This window comes from Aythya marila (assembly GCF_965140915.1).
Source record: "Aythya marila genome assembly, chromosome: 3".
NCBI classification, from domain to species: domain Eukaryota; kingdom Metazoa; phylum Chordata; class Aves; order Anseriformes; family Anatidae; genus Aythya; species Aythya marila.
The window spans coordinates 47,520,591-47,531,667 of NC_139044.1; the positions used below are offsets into that span (position 1 = coordinate 47,520,591).

Sequence of the window (11,077 nt, forward strand, 5' to 3'; positions counted from 1 at the left end):
TTAATATATAAGCAGATTTGAATTCCAGATGTTTTGTAAACTTGATTCTGAAGAAGACTTTGTGCATAAATTCTTTATGGGATATTGGCTTAGTTCTTAGTATTTTGCAGGTATTGGACTAACAGGATTAGCTAGAAACTGTGGTACACATTGATCTGATGTTCACTGCTCAGTGCCCTCTATACCTAAAGACCTATTGAATCTCAGAGCTCCAGTGCATTCCCATAGAGCTCTTTAAGCACAATAGAACTATTCTTGAAAGTGTTAAAGCTTATCTCACTTGTCAGAGCTTTACTGGGAGATACTTCAAAGCCCCAGAAGAATTTCTGGAATGATTTAAGCCTGTCTCAAACATATCTGCTTTGTGTTCCCGGTACTAAATGTAGTTAACACTGCATTCACTGATACCTACAGAGAATAGGGGATATAAAATTAGTAAGTCATAAATTAAATGAAAAATACTTCTTGAGGGAAACAAACAGAGCAGTAGAAAATCACTCCTGATTTTTACTGTTGCTTTGTTGACGATATACTATTTAGTGTTTTGTGAGATTTTCTGTTTTATTTTCTTTTGAGATTTTTGTAAGAGGCTAGTAAGAGCCTGCATAGGATTGATTATGAGAGTTCAGTGTAGGTTCTGACCAGACAGTTAGTCAAACACCAGCAGCCTGATTTCAGATGCCTCCGTGCTTATTAAATATTCATTAAATTTTCTGTACAGATTTTACAGATTTAAATAACTGAATAATAATATATTATTTAGGTGTTATTTGCTCCATACCACTTGTTGGTTCTTGGAACAGCCAACTTCCTGTTCTTTGTGGCTGACTTTTTTTGCTTTAAGAGGAACTTCTCTGGCTTTGTTTCCAGCTCTATTTCTACCTTCTTTCCAGACATTTCTTTATCCAAATCTCCTTGTGGATTATGTGAATAGCATACAAGAATAAAATCTCTATGGTCTTCATGCCTTTTCATTCAGTTTAAAACTCAAAGTAAAATTCAGTTTGTTTTGTTGTTTTACTTTTACTTGAGTGGTTATTCAGTTTTACCCCCCTTTCTGTCTGAATTCTAAAATAGTAAATATATTCATCTTCTAATGTTTTACCAAAGCTTCTTATTAACATTCATTCAAAATGCCCTTTGATCAGGCAACTAACTATATATCTTGTGTGAATAGTCTTAGTATCTCCTCATTTGTTCTCAATTAGCTGTTAAAATCCACTCAGATTTTTCATTTCTTTTTAAGATACTAGCCTCAAATTCTTTTGAATTTCCAATTTTCTTTACTAGTTATGCCCTATTGAAAAAAAAATATATCACAATTGTAACCTGGCTGGTAATGAGAATTCTTACGACATCCATTAAATTTAGAGATTTTTATTGTGCTTTTAAGTTCCAGCAATTTATCATTTCAGAGTGAGAAATTACTTCACAGAATTACTGAGGAACAGGAAGTAAATTTTCTTCTCTCAACCGTACGGCCCCTGTTTTGTATTCAGCTTGTGCCCTGTCTTGTGCTCATTGGTACAAACTGACATGGAGAAATGGCAGACTCCTTTAAGTCAGAACTTGATGCCAATGTGAATTAGCAGCACACCCTGGACTTGATATATATGAATCATATGAATCCATGGAAATCAGTATTTATAAAAAGAACCAGGTTTGGTGTCTGAAGATGAGGGGGGCAGGGGCAGAGGGTCGGGAAGAGAATTTATCTGCTGCATAGGCTTACCATAGCATCCATTAGTAAAGACATGTATGCAAAGATAAAAGCACAAGTATATAGTGTTCCCTGAAAAGAGTACATTTCACACGCATACAGAAGATCACCAGTTGTTAACTGAGCCTATCTTCATATCTAGCAGTTTGAATGTTTGAAAAGCTGTAAAAGTCCCTCTGAGGTTATCATGATTGGTGCTATCAACAGTTGAAGGTGACCAGCCAGCATATGATGGAAAATGATATGGTGGAATGATGGAATGATAGAAATTGATTTATTAATGCTGGTTGCAAATTGTGATGCTTTTAAGAAAATCTGTCTGAATATTCTGGATTATTTTGAGTATTCTGACATATACTGATTATATTAGGTAGTTTTGTAGGGAGTGTGAATTTTAAAGCCTTTCTTAGTCATTTTTAAGATAAGAATTTCAGAAATACCTTTACATGGTGCAAGAATTTGAAGAACTTGTCTTTCAACTTCTTTCATTTATTTATTTTCCCTTTTACCATGTGGGAAAACAAATTTCCAATATTGCTTACTTTTGCTCCAGTAAATTCAACTTCGGTGAAACTGAAGTAAGATGCCAAGCCTTTCTCTGAACTCATCCTCAATGCTCTGGCTGGCTGGAACGTGCGAGAAGAACGTGACCCCTTTGTGTTGCTGTCTTGTGCATTTGTCCCTTATGAAAGCCAATATAATCAGCAAAGCCAGCATAGATGAAGAGCTCTAGAGGGCTGTCGTATAGTAGCAAGACCATTTTGTGACCATGTTCTGAAGGCAGACTGGAGGTGACAGTATTATTTACTTTTGTTGCTTGGGGTCCAAAGAGAGAATAAATTGCTATTGATTTTTGAGACATTACAGTGAAGTGTCTGAATGCCTGCAGAATAGCTGGGTGGTAGGATATTCAGAGTCTGCTTGGAGACTTTTCTTTTTTTTTGAACTAGTTTCTAGAAAAAATTGTTGTGTGTGCCATGTTTATTATAAATCTATTTTCTCTCTCCAAAGAATAGCATTCAACAGCCATTTTCTAACAATGTATAACAATGTAAAATAGATGGATAGAGTTTGGTTTGTGGCCATCTGTGTACATTACTGTTATGAAGGGAATTCTGAGTCTTTGCATTAAATTAACCACTGCATTGAAGACATCTCTTCAGAGGTATAACGATATATAAGAAGAAAATGAACTGCATGAAAGTAGAAATGATGTACAACTAATGCAGTTTCCCCTTCACAGTTCATAAGACTGATTCCTACTGATTATTCAGGTTTGAGATAATTAGTCTACAGGTTTTTTGTTGTTGTTGTTGTTTTTTTTTTTTTTTAGTTTGGAGGTAAGTAAAGAAGTTTTATATTTGTTCCTTCAAGATTTTATAGGAATGCTACATAGTAGTGACACCTGCTGGGAGAGATCAAAATGAAACAACAGAAATTATGGCTGCTGCGTGTCAGTTCTTTTTCTTGAGTCACCAGTGTGTGCCCGTGTGGCAGCCAGGGATGAGTCATGTTTTCTAGCTCCCCTGGAGGGCATCTGCTGTCAGTCCTTTCTCAGGAGCCCGACTCCCATGCCAGATTTAGTGAGCCTCAGAAACTCACTAGAATGTCATTATAAATTTGGATCTCCCAGCTGGGACTTGCATTCACAGCACCAAGGAGCTTAGGTGGATGTGTAAAACAGTGATGGAAGCTGTTCATAGCAGCACATAGCAGGAATTAATTTCTCCCACTAAAGGGGGAGGGGGCTGTATATAAAAACAAAGTTTCTCTGTGTTATAATTGATTCATGTTTGTGTTTTTACTGTGCTGCAATGAAGTGATCTGATAATTCGTGACTAGTTTCATACCTGTTTGGCTGCTCACCATGGAAAGGAGATTTTCTTGTATGCTGAAGCTTCCGAGGACCAACTTCCACGTGTAAACAAACACAAGCTGATAGACTGTAGTTGAATAACGTAAGGGGAGCTACAGCTTCCTCCCACCCCCAACCTGAATTGAGTGAAATTTCCAAGACTGCTACCAAGCTGTAACTTTCAGTTTTCATATCCTGTGGACAACTGTGAAAGTGACAAGTGGTTTTTGACAAAAGTGAGAAGCAGTGGTATCGTATGCTTTTTCCTGGGATTCCATGCTTCTTTTCTTGCTTACATGCCATGTAGTTCTCTGAGTTGTAAATTTGATGTGTTTGTCTTGTGATTTGTCTCAAAATAAGCTGGATACTCAATCATGAGAACTAACTAAAAATACTGTGATTTTTATTATACTGGATACAGTGTCTCTCAGAGGCTTTGTGAAGAATTATGTAAAGCTGTTCCCTGGACAAGACTACATGGCTTTTGTCTGTTCTTAAAGCTACAGAACCGTTTTTTCTCCTATGCAAATACTCTGCAATTATTTCTCTGTTCAATAAGATGTTTTCAGAAGTGACACCAAAACTCTTAGGGCTTCAGTCACCTGCATTTTTTTCCCTTTATCCTTGCTCTGAAGATTATGTGCTGTGTTGTGCAAGATGATGATTCAGGGTACAGTAATATTCCCACTGATACCAGGGGTGCCAGAATTTTACTCCCTGTATCTAGGTATTCTTATTATCTAACCGTAAAAGCTGTGTGATATTCTGTATTTTAGCACTTTAACCAGGATTTAGTGAATTGCCATAGACAAAGAAAATACATTTGATGGCTTCTTAGCAGTACAGTTCTGGAAAAGATGAAAGACCCAGAAATTACACCCCTTTATCTTTCCTAAGTAAGGGCTACTTTCATTTCCCACAGTGACACATTAAGCTAGCATCCTCTTGGTAACAGTGAAGCCATGTAAGAATGAGGCTGTGCCAGGAAAGATCAATAAATGCCACTTAGTGGAGGGGTAACAGTCTGTTCTTACCTGGACCAGTAGCTTACCTATGACAAGTAATCCCTAAAGATAATCAGGTCACACTACTTGATTTAATTTACTTTCTACAGCAGGAGTGGACCACAAAACCCTCTTGTTTAGCATGTCTTTGTATATTTTGTAGATTTTTGTAGATTTGTTCACTCATCTTCATCTTATATATCTTATTATTACATTTTGTTTCTTATATTTAAAGCTTCTTGTTATATAGTATTGAAAATCTTGTTTTCATTTAAAAATGGTCCATGTGATTGGTGGTGGTCTGACTGTTCCCTTTCTGCTCCTGCTGTCAGATTCTTTCATCCAAGAAATACTTTAAAGTTATCTTTCAGTGGATGCCACAGGAATGCCTTACTCTCTGTTTTCCTAAGAGCTAAGAGAAGGCTCAAAAGTGAATCTCTAGGAGCTGGGCTAGCCTGTCTGTTGTGTTGATATCCTGTTGCCAGCCTTAAATTTTTCATTTTTGGATAGTAGTCTTCTAAACTTGTGTAATGATGCTTACTTTTTATACTTGTGGTTATTTACCTGAGGGACATTTTACTTGTAAATATTTGACCTGTAGAACAGCGTAATGAATTTTATTTATCTTTCATGAAGTATCATATTATCGTTGTTTGGCTGTATAGCCAACATGGTCACCCCTTCCAACATAGCACCTGGCATTTCATGAGTTAATGCTGTTGGTCTGCACAGAAACTATTTTCATGATAAAAATAAAATTACTTTGAAAAATGTAGTTTAATTGAAATCCCATTTAAAGGGCAAAATTATGTTATTGATTATGATCAAAATGTCCCAGACGCTGATGAATTCATCAATTCCTGTTTTAGACGTGTTATAAATCTTTTAGGGGAGGCAGGGGAATGTGAATGAGATGAATACTTTCAAATTATAGCAGTGCATTACTTTTTATATAGAAGTTTTTTTGTTCTCTGCAATGTACCTTTGAATGGAAACAGCTTTTTAAGAGCTGCTGTAGAAAAATAACGCACAATGAAACCTACATTATAAATCAAACTGGTTTATGCCAATAAAATGTATGTTTAAAAAATCATGACAAACTGTTTCGAAGTTAGCTGAAAAATGATTTCAGTAGTTACTCTGCTAGAGGAAAAACATGTAGCAAATAAGTGTAAGAGATTTAGCTTTCAAGTACAGTGAGGAATTAGACCAATATTTTTAAGTACTGCAAGCTGCAACATCTTTCATTCAAGTGTCCAGGCCAAGATTCATAGTAAATATTTATTTCCTGTGTTAATTTGAAGATCATCTATATTATAGACCTATAGCATCATTAAGGCTATGGGAAAGTCTGAAAAATAGAAACTACTCATCAGTAGCCCTATTTTCCAAGGAATACAACACATTACTGTATGTGGGAAATCTTCGTTTTTCTGTATAGAGGAGGTGGATTGTAAACTGAACATATATTGTCAGGTACCTAAGTCCCTGGTATAACTGGGCTTCTTAGGCAGGGTCTGAGCATTGCTAGTTCATTTTGGTAGCCTCAGTTTGAAAAGTAGATTTTTGTGGTAGCAACCTTCCACACAGAGGCTGGGTAGTTAGCACTGCAGAAACCCATCAATAGAGAAAATGCATGTGCAAATCCCTGCTTCTATGGAAGTATTCCAGGCTCCTATCTAGCTAGGACAGGGTAACTGTCTTCTGACCCTACGGGTGAAGCTGGGACCTTTTACACCAACACAAGATTCATGAGACAACAGGAGTGCTTCTGTAAGTATCACAGCTGATTTGGTTTGTAGGCTGTGATCATGCTGTGTACACCATGGCCCAGCTGCAGTGGGGGAATGGAAGATCGCCCTCTTAGTCTGCTCAACTGCCTAGAACGTTTTACTGGAGAGAAGTTGTGGCTTTAGGCAGACTGGAGCCCAGAAATCAGCACTCCTGCTTTCACGTGACTGCTCTGATCACTAAAGTAATGTGTAAAAGGAGGACTCTTTCTCTAACTAAAGTAAAACTCATTAAAGCGTCAGTATGCTGTTAGCACAGTTTTGCAGAGACGGCATTTACACTCATGAGCATTTTTGTTCCTGGTATTGCTGACAAGATTCTGCTGAGCTGTGTATTACTCTGAGGCTGTAGGTGGTAAGCTTCTTTTTCCAACACATAGAGGATTATTTCTTTCTGAAAGGAGGAAAAAGGGCTGAGGCTCTCTGGGCTGTGACCACGATGGAAAGTCAATAGGGGAAACACTTGCTGAAGTTATTGCTGTTGTTCCTTGTGCAGCACCAAGATGCTCTGTGCTGCTCCATTCTAAGAGTTTTAGATGTTCTAGATATGTTGAAGGTACCAATAACGTGACTTGTAGATGTTCTATTATCATAGCTTATGAGCATGTTAGATTCCTCAATCAGTTAATTAATCATTTAGTACAGTAATTTTTGTAGTCTGTTATGAACTATTTATAAAGCCAGTCTTCAAATATGTATGGAGATGTGGGCTCCTCAGGATTGAAGAGACTAATGCAACAGTGTTGTAATTGTCAGAGACAATTCAGCAGAGTTGGAGAAGAACACTGATTTACCTAAATGACTTTGGGATTCTCAAGCAGGAGGCCAATAATCCATTCAGTTGTACCTATCAGAGCTCTTCCATGTTTTTGAGTTCCACACTGAAGAATTTAAATTCAATTACATAAACTCCCAGCAAATTTCTGTTCCCCATGGATCTTGTGAACATGCAAATCCATGTCTACAACTTCTAGTTCCTGCAGAAAATTTGTTTGCATGTGGCTGTCCACGTCATTGATGTTAATGAATTTGATGATGAATATGTATGATAATGTTAATTATGGATATTTGTATATAATATAGATCTGATGCTAACAGGCTATGAGCCTTTGTGTCCACTTATGTCACAGTTGCTGACTTATAAAGTTTAAATTAGAGGTGGAGTTGAATAAATGAAGAAAACTAATATTAGTTTCTGGAATATAACTGGAGGAAAAGTTTGTTTTGGAAAACAGGGTACATTTTAATTAAATAAATAAAATTGAGTGCCACTACCAAATAAATGGGTTCAAGTATGTACGTGCATGAAGATTTAGGTGGCAGAAGTATCAGATGTACTGTCTGGACTTCATTTTCATGGTCAAAAGCTGTTATCTTTTATCTGACAAAAGCAGAGTTTGTGGTCTAATTAAAGTGATTACGACCTTCGAAGATGGTTGAAGAATGCCTGAAGAAAGACTTTCCACATTTCTCAGGAAATGTTATGCAAGAGGCTGAAGGCAGTAAAGAGTGTATGTCCACAGAAGCTCTCCATTGGTGCAAGCTTTCAGGATTTATTGTAGAGGTTTAGAAGTCTTAGAGGCTGTGAGCAGCATTTCACTCATCTGTCAGTGAAATAGTGAGAGGGGAGAAAGTATGACTAACAAGTTTTTTTTTTTTTTTTTTTTTTTTTACTTTAAAAACAAAACAAAACAACAACAACAAAAAACATTCTGGCTGTTATAACCCTAGAGGACACCATGCCGAAGAGAAATTTTGTTGTCACTTGTCTCCATCAATACAGGTTTTCTTCTATGGAGATAAGTCTGCATTTTGTAATGATCACTTCTGCATTAGAGGTTACTGACTCATGCTAGTATTATGATTCTTTTAGGTTTTATGCTATTCTATTAAACCACTCCTGATCATTTTTATGGAAGTCTAAGAATATCTACATGTATTTGTGAAAAAGCAGGGGTTTTGAGAAGCTTAATTAGCTCTGCTGTCCCTGGAAAGACTGAAATCCTAAAAGTCTAATTAGTATAGATCTCAGAAGAAATTTACAGTAAAGGAAGTATCACCATAACACATAATAATTGTAGAAATTGTGTAGATAGAGATTTGTTAACATTTTCTTAATATTAAATTAAAATCAAAATATAATTAATGTTCTATAACTAGAGGAAGTTCTAGGAGCACCATTCAATTCAGGCATCTTCTTTTCTGCTTGTCTTGAAGAGACTTATATGTAACTACCGTATGCAGATGTGCTCATGCTAAAAGCACACCAGCTACCTGTCCTAGTGCAACCAATTTCACTCCAAGTAACGTCTGCAAATGCTTAAAGATTTTGTCTTTAGAGTTACTGAATTTCTATAAAAACAATAATAAAGTGGAAGGAAAAACTTTCAATATACTTCTGAACCCCAACTGGTAGATGACCTCATCTGCTGTCAATACTTGATTTCTATGTTCCATTGCTAAGAAGCTCTTAGCTTTGCCCTCTTCTCTGCCAGGGCACCCTGCTCATGCTGAGCCTGCTGATGACCAGCACCCCCAGATTCCTTTCTGCAGAGCCACTCATCTCCTAAACTGTAATGCCCGGCATTACTCCATCCCAAGCGCAGAATCCAGCATTTGCTGTTAAGTTGCACATGGTTGCTAATCTCCCACTGCTCCAGTCTGCCTAGATCCTTCTGCAAGGCCTCGCATCCTTCCAAAGTCAACAGCACCTCCCAGTTTAGTATCATCAACAAATTTACTAGGGATGCATTCAACGCCTGCATCCAGATCATTGTTAAAAATATTGAACAGAACTGGCTCTAAGATAGAGCCCTGGGGAATGCTGCTAGTGTCTGGCTTCCAGCTGGATGTACTCTCACTCATTGCATGCTATCTGAGCCATTGAGCTGCTGCACTTCTGGCCAAATCAGCTGACTTTGCTTAGCTGTTAGGTTGAAATGAAAATGAACGGTAACCACAGATGAAAAACTGTACTTAACAACAGTTAATGTTTTCAAAAAGTTGGATTATCCCCTTTTTGATTTGGTTTCAACAGATAAACTTATATTTGTGTTGTTTCAGTTTCTTTTCTCTTTTAAAGAGAGAATCAAAACAAGCCACTCAAAATTTGTATATTTTTTTAGTATTTATGGTCCTGCCTAAAAGAAAAAATACTATACATAATTTGGGGGGGGGGGGGGGGGGGTGTTGATATATACATTTTATTTACAGACAGTCATTTTTGAAACTGTCTTCAGAAGTAACTTGGCTGTTTGGGTCTTCCAACCTATTGAAAGGATGAGAACAACATTTTTAAAAAGGAATGACTGTAGACTGTAACCTCAGGTGGCACAAAGGTGACATTAGAAGTACTGGAAAGTTCATCGAGCTTTATTCTGGGATTAGAAAAGAAAAAAAGTTCTGAGGTTATAAAGCAGTAAAGGTGGAGTTTAAAATCAGTTTCTTTACTAACACAACAGTAACAACTGTCATCATTGACTTAGACTGTGTTTGTAGCAGTGACCTAGAGGTGAAAGGCTCCACATCTCATTTCCAACCCTCTGGGCTATGTAGTCCTCCATAATTTAATTTGATGCAAAGCAATTATGAGCCAATTGGTTTTCATTGATTGTACTGTAGGACAGAAACATTCTTGTTGCAGCAGACAAGAATTTCTTCTAGGACAGCTTTCTACCGGTATCCTGAATATGCAGAGAAACATCTGGAGCTATCTAACTGTGTTTCTGAGTGATGTTAGATCTCAGTAGATTAGGTATTTCTTGCTTTACCTTTTGTATCAGCATATTGCTTCTGACCTTTCCTAAGAAGGTTTTTCTTTTGATCTCTTATTTTTGCATCTTTTTAATGCCTGCCTTTCTCTCTCTCTTTCTCCCCCCTCTCCCCTTCCATTTCTTGAATGTTTTCTCTCTTTTCTCCTTGCCTCACCTCCAATCTTTTTAATTGATGACTGTTTCAGTCTTCCTCTTACAAGCATCCTTCATCTCTCTTTATTCATTTGGCCTTATTTTCTGAACCTGGATCCCTGTTTTCTAGTTTTATTCTTAACTTATTATTTTCTACATCTCTCTTGCTACTACTTCGGTGATTTATTTCTCTGATTCCAAATGAGTTGATTGTCATTAACTACCCATCTCAGTTTAAACTGTTCCAGGAGGTTCATCTGTTTGGTCTCTTAAAATTGGAGTTTATCTTCTGGCTACCATCTCTGTGTTCTTTCACAGAATCACACAGAATCACAGAATTTTCTAGGTTGGAAGAGACCTCAAGGTCATCGAGTCCATTTCATTTGGAATTATGTTTTATTTTAGTTTTGTTTTCATATGCTTAGGAATGCCTGTTATTTCTCTCATCCCCTTCCAACACTTTCCCTCTTTTTTTCCCCCCCCCCAACTTCAAACTCCATAGAATAAATCTCTCCTTTTTTCCTTGAAACGACAGAATGAATACCTTATTCCAATTTGCCACCTTTTCCTTCTGATCTTGGTACATGACTGCCTCTGTCCTTACTACATTAGTCTCCTGTGAGTTTATCTTGACTACTTCAACATTTATAAGTTAAGTTTTTCAGTTGACTGCTGATACTGCTCCTGCCCCTTCACTAGTGGAGTAAATCTGTGGAATTCATCTTCCATGCAAGTGATTCCTTTCTGGAGTTCCCTTCCTCTTGAAATTCTTTTACACTGTTCCTTTTTTTTTCATTCCCACC

General features: G+C 37.1%; 1 protein-coding gene across 1 annotated transcript in view; it reads left to right on the top strand.

Moving 5' to 3' along the window:
* Positions 1–11,077, top strand: part of PRKN (parkin RBR E3 ubiquitin protein ligase) — a 775,548-nt gene that overhangs the window by 28,011 nt on the left and 736,460 nt on the right. The window lies entirely within an intron of this gene.